Source organism: Lactuca virosa, chromosome 3 (assembly GCF_052849685.1).
Source record: "Lactuca virosa cultivar CGN04683 chromosome 3, Lactuca_virosa_CGN04683_v6, whole genome shotgun sequence".
NCBI lineage: Eukaryota > Viridiplantae > Streptophyta > Magnoliopsida > Asterales > Asteraceae > Lactuca > Lactuca virosa.
In genome coordinates, this window is record NC_136428.1 from 280,709,825 (window position 1) to 280,718,836 (window position 9,012).

Consider the following 9,012-nt stretch of genomic DNA (forward strand, 5'->3'; position numbering starts at 1 on the left):
CTTCTTCAACTTTGTTGTATAAACGTTGTAAGATATCTAAGTTTGCATGTAAGTTTCTTTTCTTTATTTACTTTTAGTTTTTTAAGGGATTTTGCAGAAAGGGAAAACCTTAAGTTCTTTAATATCATGTAATTTTAGTTCGAAATTCCCATATGTTTGTATGATAATTTAGTTCTCATCTGTACGTTTATTGTAAAATATATTCTACGATAAAATAAAGTTTGTTTAATAAAAATATTGTTTATAATAATATTTGTTAATATCACATCTTAATAGTGTTTATAATCTTTATTTTTTACTAAGTAACCCACATATTGGACATACGATGGACTGGAGTGAGCCTATTATAAAGCCTTTTTTTGGTGGGGAAATATGTTTAATAGAGATTATACATAACACACACAAAAAAAAAAACGATTATATATATATATATATATATATATATATATATATATATATATATATATATATAGAGAGAGAGAGAGAGAGAGAGATCACACAAGTACCGAGTACGGATTAAATTTTCAAAACACTTTGTCTTTTATTAATATACTACTTATTCATATATGAATAACAAATGAACTGTTACAAAAATCTGATAAATGTTTTATTTATATATGAATATAACATATGACGACAACTAATACACGTTTTATTCATATATTAATATAACATGTGATGAAAGATGATGTAAAAAATATATTTTAGGTAAGAAAACTTTATTACGTGTTATATTCATATATGAACGATACTTAAACTGTAAAAAAGTTAAACATACATTTTATTCATAAGTATATAATGAATGTACTGTATAAAAATATGATGTATTTTTATTTATTTATGAATAACGAGAGCTGAAACTCTAAAAAAAATAAAATTTTTATTTTATCTTAAAACTATATTAATATAGATTTCTATTTATAAAGAATAAAAAAACTATGAATTTTGATATATATATATATATATATATATATATATATATATATATATATATATATATATATATATATACCATCTTCTATATTTTTAGGAAAGTGGGTGGTGGGGAACCTTGAGAAATTATGTTGTTTTCTTGTGGAATTTGATGGATTTCCAGGGAATTTTGTGGATTTTTTAGGCTAGGCAATTGTGGATCCATTTCACTTATGATATTCAGGTTTAAGTTTAATCTGGATAGTCCAAAATTGTTTTATATTTTTAGACTATGCTTTGAGAATAAACCGTGCAATTCATACTTAATTTTTTTAAGCACGTCTGGTTAGTTTATTTGGAATTCGACCAAGCTTTTTCGGGAAGTTGATGGCATTCTCACCGACTCAGTATCCTCCACTGCTTTCTTTCAATTTTCGTTTTTATCAGTCAAAGATTTCTACTAGAAAATTGTCTTTCTTGAGCGAGACAACACCTAAATTCCAGGAGGTAGCAAGGGCACAGCAATAAAGATTGGTGGATCACCGCTCGTCCGTCCTGCTTCCCTGAAATTTATTGACACACTCTCCCTTCGTATGAAATTAGGGCTTTTTAGCACTACAAAATTTTTATTAAAGCCTTAAGGTCATCTTCTCGTATCATCCATTCAGCGTTTATCGTCTCCATTTGTGCAAAAAAGCATCTGCTCGCTTCCCTTATTGGCATAGTTTAGATTGTTAGATTTGACTTCAATGTTTATTTAATCAGTTGTGTTAGGAAGTAAAGCAGATAAATAGCAAAACCAAAAGCACGCAAGACACATTATTTACGTGGTTCGGTCAAGGTGACCTACGTCCACGGGCAAGAGGGAAGTATTCTTTATTTCAGAGCTCTCAACCAGAGGTTACAAGTATAATTTTTGCAAAGATTCGCCTAACACTCTAGAATTCAAGATACAAAATGGCCTAAGCATGCATCCCTATTTATATTTGAGAGATCAGACCTAAAACCCTAATGGACCAAACCCATTAGCCCATGAATGGTAACAACCAATCATATTCCACCATACAGCATTGTCTAGAACATTCTTTCATGTTATACAACTTATGAGTATCAGCAACACATACGAGAGCTTTTTTTTTTTTTTTACCAAACTAGTGTTTTTTAAAAAAATATTTACCAAATAGATATAAGTTTATAATTTTGTATTATTTTCTAAAATTTTCAGCTTTTATTCTATTTCTTATGTTTTTTAATTTAACTTTTTAAAATTTTTTTATTCATGTTTATCAGATTTATTTACAAATAAATTTTCTTTTGTTAATATCTTATAGGAATTCGGTAATTTGTTGTCTGAACATATGATATATTAAGAAATCAACAAACAAAAATGTATAAGAGACGTTATAATATAAAAAATTAGACTTCTAAGATGAGAATGACAATTATATAAACTCACATGTTAAAAGTTAAGCAATTTTATCTTATCAATAGATAATCGTTAGTCCTCCATTATATTTTTATTATGTTTAATTTTATGATTTCAAAAACTAAACAATCAGTTATAATAATATTATAGCATACAACTAAAAATGTATATTGTATTTAACAGTAACATTTTTGTTATGATAATCCGTTTCGTTCGTAAATGTGATAAAACATATATTATAAAATGTAATCTCCCTTTCTATTATGTAATTTATTTTATATTTTATTTATTTATTAATTTAAACCGTTCATCGTTCCATTATTCAAGAAATAAAGCAGAGAAACTCTAATTATTTAACCGTTAATAAGATAATAAAATATATATTATTAGATTAAGCAATAAAAACCCAATTACTGTGCGCTTCAGAATTAGAATAATAACTAGAGAAGTATCCCCGCTTTGAGCGGGGTCGGATTTCAATTCATCCTTTTGCACAAAGAGTTTACGGTAATTGTAGGTTACAAAAGTCAAACACAGAGGTATGGTTAAAATGATCTCCAATAAAACTCAAAAGAAAGAAATGAAAGGGCATAAACAAATGTTAGAGAAAAAAAAAAAAAAATTCAGCTACTTATCCATCTTTTTCTTCTGTCGGATTCAAATGAAAAATCGCCATTGTGCAAAGCAAGCATACAGTATCAATCATTATCAATGGAACCATGTTGATAAAGGGATATTAAATAGTAAAAAAGGGAAATAGTCAAGATAACATACCCCAAAAACAGAACAACTGATAATAATTGGCGTCAAGTTGGAAATCGGGCTTCAACACAACAATGGTAATAATTTTCTCTCCAACTTGTAAAAGTTAATGAAATATCTGTTTCACTTACCAACTGATACTTAAGTCAGAAAATAGTTCCTGAGACCCAAATCAATTGTCAAGTTAATTAAAATATAGAAAGAAAAATTGATAATAATTGGTAGTTGATAGTTGTGTTACCGTTATATATCTTCATCAGTGAGTCCAATGTGTAATTGCGAGACAGTTTCACAGTACATAATCTTCTAATCTAGGTGCGTTCGTCAATTTGATAAATTGATGATTAGGAAGCCAAGTCAGAACCTGTACATAAAGATATCGACTCATACTAATCTGATTATTAACAAAATATAAAACTTTGACCAAAATGAATCCTTAAAAAGATCCAAATTCATAAAATATTTCCAAATTCTTTGTGACATTTCAGTGAACACCTGGGGTGCCCAGCTCAACCAAACCATATGAATCTTAAGTAAAGAGTAAAGACCCATGTCGCCTATTTAGGAGTAGGTTCAAATGTATTCTCATATTCAAGCTTGCAAAAGTCGACATACCTGTAAACCCTTAAAAATTCATTATTGGTGGCTTGAGGAGGTAACACATAGTGTAGTTGGCGGTAGGTTGTTTGAGGCCTTTGCAGGAGGTAGAAGATGTGGTGGTCCGATCATGGGTTTATAGAAGAAATAGAAGAAATAGAACAGAGTAAAGAAAAATGTAAAAATCTTACTCCCCATCTTCAAGGATCGGTGCAAGGCACAACGCCATCTTTGTCGATATCCCTTATGTTCGTGAATGGGGGCAACGATTCTAATTCTGATCGATACCTGGTCCGACGTCTTCTTCTCCCACAGGTGTCGAGTTCAATTGAGAAAATAAAAAAGGTTGAGAATAGGGAATCATTTTAGTCACTCATTTAATCTAAGCATAAAAAGACACGGTGACAAACTTGTAAATATGATAATAACCTTTAATCTCAAATACTAACTGTATAGAAATAGATAACAGTTGAAACCCATTTCTAATCGATCGTTCATCATCCAAATTTCTCCTCCAGCCTTCAACAATCATCCAGATTTCTTCAATTAAACCATCATCAACATCATCCAGTGTTAATCAATCATAGATCTTCGTCAATAACATGTTTATCAACACGATTCAACAGTTAACAAAAAAAATTCGTTTGTGGTTCTTTTAATTCAACCTTCAATTCTACTTGAATACGATCAGATCTTCAACATCTACGATTAATTATACTCCCAACGTCATTAGATCAACATCATCGATAATCAACAAAAAATCCACTTCATACCATTCATTCAACATCGATTATCAAATAAAACTTCAAAATTGAGGTTAGAAAAAGATCAAATCATTTTTTTTTGAAAAATTTCATATAATTCTCTATCAATCTACTATTTTGTAAGATTTAAATAGTCAAAGTATCATGTTTTTTAACATTTTTAAAAAAGTTAAATTGTATGCACTCCAACTGTTTGATGAAATGCATAAACTAAATTACCACGTTATATTCATATATGAATATGTTTTCTCACCTGAATCAGTATATGATTATTAAAACAAAAAAAAACAAATATGCAAGTATGTATGTTATTCATATGTGAATAACATATGAAAATTATATATATATATGTGAAAATACCTTGTAATATTCATATGTGAATATACTGTGTAATATTCATAAGTGAATATATCATCTAATATTCACAAGTATGTAATATTCACATGTGATATACCATGTAATACTATGTAATATTCAGAATTGAAAATATTATATAATATTCATAAGTGAATATACCATCTAATATTCACAAGTGAATATACTATGTAATATTCACAAGTGAATGCATCGTCTAATATTTAAATATGAATATACTATGTTTATTATATGCTATATTAATATATGAATGATACTTAAATTGTAAAAAAAATTAATCATAGTTTTTATTCATAAGTGAATAACGAATGTACTTTAGTAAAAACATAATTCATTTTTATTCACTTATGAATCATGTAATACTATGTAATATTCAGATATGAAAATATTATCTAATATTAATAAGTGAATATACCATCTAATATTCACAAGTGAATATACTATGTAATATTCACAAGTAAATGCATCGTCTAATATTTAAATATGAATATACTATGTTTATTATATGCTATATTCATATATGAATGATACTTAAATTGTAAAAAAAATTAATCATAGTTTTTATTCATAAGTGAATAACGAATGTACTGTAGTAAAAACATGATTCATTTTTATTCACTTATGAATAACGATAGCTGAAAATATAAAAAAAAATTTATTTTATCTTAAAACTATATCAATATGGATGTCTATTTGTAGAGAATAAAAAATCATGAATTTTGGTATATTTAAAATCATTTTTCGATAAAAATAGCTTCTTAAAAATTAAAAAAAAAACAAAAAAACTATGTTTTTGTATATATTAAGGTAATGCTTAGCATAGTTTAATGAAACATGTTTTGTTGGAAAACACATGTCTATTCCTTTCCCATTTCCGCTGGTACGACGGAGGCTTTTGCGGCAAAAATAAATGAGTGGCTGAGAATGATTCCTCCATTCTCAACCTTTTTTTTTCTCAATTGAACCCTCATATATATATATATATATATATATATATATATATATATATATATATATATATATATATATATATATATATATATATATATTCTAATAAAAGAATAGTTTTAATCTCTATTTGACATGTGTCACTCTAATACAACTCCTCATTAATACTATGTCACATGTCAAAGAGATATATTAGGTAATACTTCAAAATTCAAATCTACTTTTCTAATTATATTTTAAATTTGAAGTTATAATAACTTTAAAAATATGGTATATCTCTTAATTAATGATTTATTTAAAATAATTGATACATAATTTTTGAATTTTTACTATGAAATTTTAATTTATTTTGTAACCGTGGTTCCCACGGGTTATAAACTAGTATATATATATATATATATATATATATATATATATATATATATATATATATATATATATATAATTAACGAAAATACAAACATTTGTTAGGACTTTGGTGCGACATCTCATTAGCACAACATCTCCTTGGCTCAACATCACCTTGGCTCCACATCACCTTGGTTCAATATCTTCATGGCTCAACATGTTGGACCATTTTACTCCATGTTTCTCCAAACCACCTTTTGGAAGATCCGTTCCTTTATCTGATGATCCATTCATTTCTCAAAAGATATGTTCCTTTTTCACATGCTCCATGAACCCCACGTTCTTAATTGAGTTCTAAGTGCTCCATTGAACTCGATTACTCTATGAGAATGCTCCAAATGCTCAAGCCACATTTAACAATATCCACTTTGACTTGAGCATCCTCTGAACTCCACCTCGAACAAGAACTTCCTTTCCCTTCATGCCATCAAGCCCCGAAGGGGCTTACCTCCTAAGTCCAAGAGCTTGAACTTCTCTATGGGCAACGAATTTGTTAACATGGCTGCTGGATTCACCTTGGTATTAATCTTCATAATTGAGAACCTGTATGTTTTCAGAATGTCACGAATCAAATTCAATCTGAAATCAATATGTTTCGTCTTCTCATGATACATAGGATTGTTTGTAAGATTCAAAGCGCTCTGAATGTCACTGTACAATGCTGGCTTCTCCACCTTAGACCAAGACTCTGAATAAGCCCATGTAACCATATCTCCTCCTTTATTCCTTTCTTCATAGACATGTACTCGGATTCAGTTGTAGACAAAGCAACAATATCTTGTAACGTTGACTTCCAACTGATGGGAGATCTGAACAAAGTGAAAATATATAACATGTCTGTGACCTGCGATTCAACAAATCACCTCCATGATCAGATTCAGCATATCCAGCCAAGTCAGTCTTCGTATTAGCTCAACACACCAAGCAAACATATGTCGTTCCCTTCAAGTATCGCATGATCTACTTGACAACTTCCCAATGAGCTTTCCATGGATTACTCATAAACCTGCTTACCACACTATCTGAATGATCCAAATCAGGTCTGGTACAGACCATGTCATACATAATACTTCCAATAGCACTAGAGTATGGAACCCTGCTCACGCACTTCCTTTCTTCATTAGTTGTGGGTATAGTATATAGACCAAATTTAAAGTGAGCCACCAAAGGACTTCCAACTGGTTTGGATTGATCATAGTTGAAAGACTGCAAAACTTTCTCAATGCACTTTTATTGAGAAATACACAATCTTCCTCCTCTTCTATCCCTTTTAATCTCCATCCCCAATATCTTTTTTGTTGCTCCCAAATCCTTCTCAAACTCATTCTTCAAGGTCGCCTTCAAGTCATTTATTCCAGCCATGTCCTTCCATGCGATGAGCATATCATCAACATATAACAATAAATATATGTAGAAATTGATGGGTTTTGAGAATTCTAACACTCCTATGGTGTACATGCAATCCTAGAAACCTTGGATCTATGTTTTCTCTAATATACATGAAAATAAGAATTTTCCAAGGTTCTCATCCTAACTAGTATGGCTCGGGGTACTTGTAATATAAAAACTAGTAGAATGACATACCTTTGTAGTTGCTTGGATTCCTTAAGACCTTGTGAGCCTAGCACCCCAAATGTGATGCCTCAAATACTTCACATAATACCACAACTCTTGGAATAACTTGAGAGAAGAACACTTGAGCACAAAATCGGCTAGCCCTCACCCTTTTAGTCTTAGTCGCCGATTTTGCTCTATATGAGGTTCCTTTTATAGTGTGTCACATGTATGGTTACACCATGTAAACCCTAATGTGCATGGCTTTTCATTTCCCCCATGATCCATGGGTTTTAACCTCCATGGAGCATCCATGGAGCACCCAATGGGTCCTAGCTCAATCTAGTGAATCATGAACCATAAGCCCACTATATAAGAATGAAAGATTTAAATAATCAATCCTCATATATTTATTTAGTCTCTTTTGATCACAAAATTCATTCCAAATTAATTCTTGATCAATACTAATTAAATTATATTAATATATTAGAATATATAAACAAATCATAAGTGTCCTTATTCTCATTTAGTCTATCCAATTGTTGAGATGCCATGTAACCCAAATGGACCATGCCAAGCCGGGTCAAGTACATACTAAATATAGTTATGGACTTAGACACCTTATCCAACAGTCTCCCACTTGGATAAGTCTAATAACTATAGTTACAGGTATGACTTCAGGAACCGACCAGCAATCGTAGCTTTTTCAAAGTCACGCGGAACTAAGATGATGATGCACCATTTAAGTTACGTGATCATATAATCCTCTGTTATAGATATCAGCCGGACAAATACATGGAACAATGTCATACTTATTGTCCAGCAGTTTGTTTCCCGATTTCCGATTCGTTTGACATAGAACTAAACTGCACACATCAATTTGGTTCCGACCAGGCCCGACACATAGGTCAAAACAAAATCATCGAGGGGCCCAGATATCACTTTTAATCCTCCAAGGACTAAAAGGAACATATAAAATTTGACTCATATGCTTGTACTAACTACTTGTTGAATCATACACAAAAGCATGTTTTATAACATCGAGTTACCGATGAGTTTTCGTACAATCAATGCACAACCAACTCATAATCAACAACTCATATCTCTAGGTTTGAAGACTTATATGATATTACTGTCTCACGATCACTCGAGATAAATTCCATGAAATGATACAAGTGAGCGTGGGTTGAATCCAATACTCAGAACTTATGAGCATTCATGAATGTTGTAGCAACTTTTGCTATGTCTAACACCTTAGACATATAC

The 9,012-nt window shown here is 30.3% G+C and overlaps 1 long non-coding RNA gene across 1 annotated transcript; it reads right to left on the bottom strand.

Moving 5' to 3' along the window:
- Positions 1 to 2,759: 2,759 nt before the first annotated feature.
- LOC145162975 (uncharacterized) lies at positions 2,760 to 4,022 on the bottom strand. Its single transcript, XR_013739477.1, has 3 exons — positions 3,716 to 4,022; positions 3,342 to 3,464; positions 2,760 to 3,260 (listed from the first exon to the last, which is right to left on the bottom strand). It is a non-coding gene; the product is annotated as an uncharacterized LOC145162975 (long non-coding RNA).
- Between the last annotated feature and the right edge of the window lie 4,990 nt (positions 4,023 to 9,012).